At 37.9% G+C, this 5,779-nt stretch overlaps 1 pseudogene; it reads right to left on the bottom strand.

The window, feature by feature from the left end:
• Positions 1-4,125, bottom strand: part of LOC105509808 — a 7,032-nt pseudogene extending 2,907 nt beyond the window's left edge.
• Between the last annotated feature and the right edge of the window lie 1,654 nt (positions 4,126-5,779).

The raw sequence follows: 5,779 nt of genomic DNA, 5'->3' as shown, positions 1-5,779 counted from the left end.
ATACCTGTAGTTCCAGCTGCTTGGGTGAGGCAGGAGGATCACTTGAGCCAGGGAGTTTGAGACCAGCTTGGGGAACATGACAAGACCCCATCTCTACAAAAAATACAAAAATTAACCGGGTGTGGTGGCAGGTGCTACAAGCTACTCAGGAGGCTGAGGCAGGAGAACTGCCTGAACCTGGGAGACAGAGGTTAGAGTGAGCTGAGATCGCACCACTGCACTTCAGCCTGGGCGACAGAGTGAGACTCTGTCGGAAAAAAAAAAAAGAAAGAAAATCAATTGGACATAATTTTGAAAGTTATCTCCTGGGACCACCCCCCTATCCCGCTGGAGTCTTAGTTCTTTTCCTTTGACATAATTCTATCCTTATGCCAGTACTACACTGTCTTCACAATTGTAACTTTATAGTAAGTTTTGAAATTGGGAAGTGCGGATCCTTTATATTTTGTCCCCATTTTCAAGATTGTTTTGGATATTCTGGATCTCTGTATCTCTATTTTTTTATTGTGCTTATATATTACCACAGTAAAAAAAAAGATATATAATTAAATTTACAATTTTAACCATTTGAAAGTATACAGCTCTGTGGCCATACCACCCTGAATACACCCGATCTTGTCTGAAAGTGTACAGTTCTGCAGCATCAAGTACATACACACTGTTGTTAAATAACCATCTCCACCATCTATATCGAGAACTTTTTCATCTTCCTCAACTTGAAATCTGTACCCATTAAACACTGACTCTTCATTCCACACTTTCCCAGCTCCCAGCAACCAAAATTCTGCTTTTTTCTTTATGAATTTGAGCACTCTAGGAACATTATATTACAGATACTCCTCTTTTAATGAGGGTACATCCAAAAAGCTTATTGTAAGATTGAAAAATCATGAATTGATTTTGTTAAGTTGAGGATTGTCTATAGTGGAATCATAAAAAATTTTCCTTTTGTAACTAGCTTATTTTATTTAGTGTAGTACTTTCAAGGTTTATCCATGTTGTGGCATGCCAAGATTTTGTTACTTTGCAAGGCTGAGTAATATTCCTTTGTAGGCACATACCATATTTTATCTGTTCATCTGTCAGTGGATACTTGGATTGCTTTCACCTTTTTTTTTTTTTTTTTTTTTTTGAGGCGGAGTCTCGCTCTGTCGCCCAGACTGGAGTGCAGTGGCCGGATCTCAGCTCACTGCAAGCTCCGCCTCCCGGGTTTACGCCATTCTCCTGCCTCAGCCTCCCGAGTAGCTGGGACTACAGGCGCCCGCCACCTCGCCCAGCTGGTTTTTGTATTTTTAGTAGAGACGGGGTTTCACCGTGTTAGCCAGGATGGTCTCGATCTCCTGACCTCGTGATCCGCCCGTCTCGGCCTCCCAAAGTGCTGGGATTACAGGCTTGAGCCACCGCGCCCGGCCGCTTTCACCTTTTGACTATTACGTATAATCGTGCTAGAGCATGAGTATACAAATATCTGTCCTTGTCTCCTGCCTTTGGATATATACGCAGAAGTGGAATGGCTGGATCATATAATTCTGTTTAATATCAAATTAAAATTAAATTTGTTAAATAAAATTAGGTATTTAAATTAAATATTTAAATTCTTTTTAAATTAAAATAATTATATTTGATTATTCTGTTTAATTTTTTTAGGAATTGCTATACTGTTTTCCACAGCAGCTGCATCATTTTACGTCCCTGCCAGCAATGCAAAAAGGTTCTAATTGCCTCACACCTTTAACATTTGTTCTTTTTTTTTTTTTTTAATAATAGCCATCCAAATGGGTATGAAGTGGCATGTGATTGTGCTTTGATTTGCATTTCCCTCATGATTAGGGATGTTGAACATCTTTTTCTGTGCCTGTTGAGCATCTGTGTATCTTCTTTGCAAAAATGCCTACTCAAAGTCTTTTGCCCATTTTAAGAATCAGTTTGGGTTGGGTGTGTTGGCCCACACCTGTAATCCCAGCACTTTGGGAAGCCAAGGCAGGAGGATTGTTTGAGCCCAGGAGTTCAAGACTAGCCTGGGTGACAAGTGAGACCCATCTCTACAAAAAAATGGAAAAAATTAGTGGGGCATGGTGGCACATGCCTGTAATTCCAGCTACAGGAAGGCTTGGGAGGCTGAGGTGGGAGTATTGCTTGAGCCCAGGAGTTCAAGGCTACAATAAGCTGTGATCATGCCACTGCACTCCAGCCTGGGTGACTGAGTGAGAGTGTGTCACAAAAAAAAAGAGAAAAAAATCAGTTTGTTTGTTGCTGGTCTGTAGGAGTTCTTTATCCTGTCAGTTAATTCCTTGTCAGATATATGATTTAAAGATATTTTTTCCCATTCTGTGGATTGTTATTGATGTAGCCTTTGATGCATAAAAGTTTCAAATTTTGATGAAGTCAGACTCTTTTTTTCCCCCTGTACTTTTGGTCATGAAGAAATCATTTCCAAGTCCAGTGTCATGAAGCTTTTCCCTTTTGTTTTCTTCTAAGAGTTTTACAGTTATAGCTTTTACTTTTAAGTCTTTGAGCCATTTTTAGTTTATTTTTGTATATGATGTGAGATAAGGTCCATCAACCTTACTTTTTTGCATGTGGCATCCAGTTTTCCACCACCTTTGATTGAAAAGACAGTCAGTTCTTTGTTGAATGGTCCTGGCACTCTTGTCAAAAATCAAGTGATCATTTATTTGAGGGTTTGTTTCTCAGATCACAACTGATTTTTATATGCAATGGTTCTTGACTTAGGATGGTTTGTCTTACGGTTTTTGGACTTCACTATGGTGCGAAAGTGATGTGAATTCAGTAGAAATCATACCTTGAATATTCATAGTACCATTCTGTTTTTCACTTTCAGTATAATGTTCACTAAATTCTATGAGACATTGAACATCTTATAAAATTAGGCTTTGTGTTAGATGATTTTGTGCAGCTGTAGGCTGTTCTGAGCATGTTTAAAATAGGCTAGGTTAAATTATGATGTTCGGTAGGTTAGATATTTTAAATGCATTTTCAATTAAAGATATTTTTAACTTACGATGGATTTATCAGAATGTAACCACATTGTTAGTTGAGGAGCATCTGTACAGATTGTGTATCCTGCAATCTTGCTGAACTAGTTTGCTACCTCTAATAGTTTCATGTGGATTTTTTCTTTTCTTTTCTTTCTTTTTTTTTTTTTTTTGAGACGGAGTCTTGCTCTGTCTCCCAGACTGGAGTGCAATGGGGTGATCTCGGCTCACTGCAAGCTCCGCCTCCCGGGTTCGTGCCGTTCTCCTGCCTCAGCCTCCTAAGTAGCTGGGACTACAGGCACCTGCCACCATGCCTGGCTAATTTTTTGTGTTTTTAGTAGAGACGGGGTTTCACCGTGTTAGGATGGTCTCGATCTCCTGACCTCATGATCTGCTCGCCTCAGCCTCCCAAAGTGCTGGGATTACAGGTGTGAGCCACCGCACCCGGATGGATTCTTTATTAAAAAAAAAAAAAAATACACACAAGATCCTGTCATCTTTAAATGGGAGTAGTTTTGTACCCTACTTTCTGATCCTGATCTTACAAAGCATTCAGTTTTTCTTTAAGTGTGATGTTACCTCTGGGTTGAGGAAGATATATTGTATTCCTAATATTCTGAGTTTTTTTTTTTAATCATGAAAGGGCATTAGATTTTGTCAAATGTTATTTCTGCATCCAGAATAAATCCCATTTCATCACATGTAATCATCTTTATGTGTTATGGATATTTTTTTCCTTGTGATATGTTTGTTTGGTTTTGGCATGAGAATAAGTAATAATTGCCTTGGGAGTTGTTCCTTCCTTTTTTTATTTATTTTTTTGAAAGTTTTTTGAAGGATTAGTGTTCTTTTTTAAGCATTTGGTAAAGTTCACCAGGACAGATGCCCCTTGAATTACAATGGGGTTATTTCCTAATAAGTTCATCATAAGTGGAAAATATTGTAAGTTGAAAATCCATTTGAAAATACCCTGATAAACCCATTGTAAAGTCAAAAAGTTGTAAGTTCAGATGCTTTTCAACTTACAATGGGGTTATATCTCAATAAACCATTGGAAAGTTGAAAATTATATTTCTAACCGTTGTTAAGTCAGGGACCATCTGTCTGATCTCGGACCTGTGAGAAGCATTGTGATTACTGCTTCAGTCTCTTTTCATATTAGAGATCAATTCAGATTTTTCTGTTTCTTCTTTTTTATTTTTATTTTTGAGATGGAGTCTCACTCTGTTGCCCAGGCTGGAGTGCAGTGGTGAGATACTCGGCTCACTGAAACTTCTGCCTCCTGGGTTAAAGTGGTTTCTACTGCTTCAGCCTCGTCAGTAGCTGGGATTGCAGGTGCATACCACCACACCTGACTAATTTTTGTATTTTTAGTAGAGTTGGGGTTTTGCCATGTTGGTCAGGCTGGTCTCAAACTCCTGACCTCAGGTGATCCACCTGCTGCGGCCTCCCAAAGTGCTGGGATTACAGGTGTGAGCCACCGTGCCTGACCTCTGTTTCTTCTTGAGTCAATTTTGATCATATGTTTCGTTTTAGAAATTTGTCCATTTAATCTAGCTTATTGAAAATTTTGGCATACAGTTGTTCTAAGTATGTCTTTTTAATATTTTTTATTTTTTTAAATGTTGGTGGTAATAGCTTCACTTTCATTCCCGATATTAGTAATTTAAATCTTCTCTCTGTTTTTCTTGGTCAATCTGGTTAAAGGATTAATCAATTCTATTGATATTTTCAAAGAAAGTAACATTTGGTTTCATCAGTTTCTTTGCTCTGTTTTCAAATTGACTATGGATATTGGTCTATATGTATACAACTCTTAGAGCACTTGTTCTCACCAAAATGCTAATGGTCTTGAACAAGTTTATATTCTCAGGACATATTTCTTTGTTCGCTGTGATCAAACACTATTTAATTAATTCATTATCTGTAGATGGCTTTCCTTGTATGACTAGCTAATAAGCTACTCAGAAATTTACTTTTGCTGGTTTTATATTCGTTTCTATTTTTGTGACGTTCTGTGATGAGATGTTGTATTACATTTTTTTTTTCCTGATGGTTTCCTGTGAATTGGGAATATTGTGCTTAGTGCTTAGTCTGGTAATGCTAACATGTATTCTTTTAGCACAGATTTCATATTATTGCATAATAAACAGAAATAAATATTACAGAAGCTGTATACAATTGGCCCTTCATACCCTTGGGTTCTGCATCTGTGGATTCAACCAACAGCAGATCAAAAATAGAAAACAACATAACAATACCATGATAAAAAATACAAAATTATTATAGGCATACAGAATTTATACTGTCTTAGGCATTATAACTAATCTAGAGATGGTTTAAAGTATACAAGAGGATGTGTATAGGTTATTTACACATACTACACCATTTTATATCAGGGACTTGAGCATTCATGGATTTTGTTATCTAGGAATTCCTGGAAACCATCCTCTATGAACACTGAAGGATGACTGTGTGGAATTATGCTGTAAATACTGTTTATAACCCTTTCTACTTAACATAGTATGAAAAACATTGAAGTTAATAAATATCTACAAAATTTAAGAATTAGCGGCTCAGTATGATGACACATACCTGTAGTTCCAGCTGCTTGGGTGAGGCAGGAGGATCACTTGAGCCAGGGAGTTTGAGACCAGCTTGGGGAACATGACAAGACCCCATCTCTTTTTTTTTTTTTTTTTGAGACAGAGTCTCGCTTTGTCATCCAGGCTGGAGTGCAGTGGCACGATCTTGGCTCACTGCAAGCTCCGCCTCCCGGGTTC

Source organism: Colobus angolensis, unplaced genomic scaffold, assembly GCF_000951035.1.
Source record: "Colobus angolensis palliatus isolate OR3802 unplaced genomic scaffold, Cang.pa_1.0 Scaffold18, whole genome shotgun sequence".
NCBI classification, from domain to species: domain Eukaryota; kingdom Metazoa; phylum Chordata; class Mammalia; order Primates; family Cercopithecidae; genus Colobus; species Colobus angolensis.
Note: the sequence above shows the minus strand (reverse complement) of the source record. Positions and strands in the feature narration are given on the sequence as shown.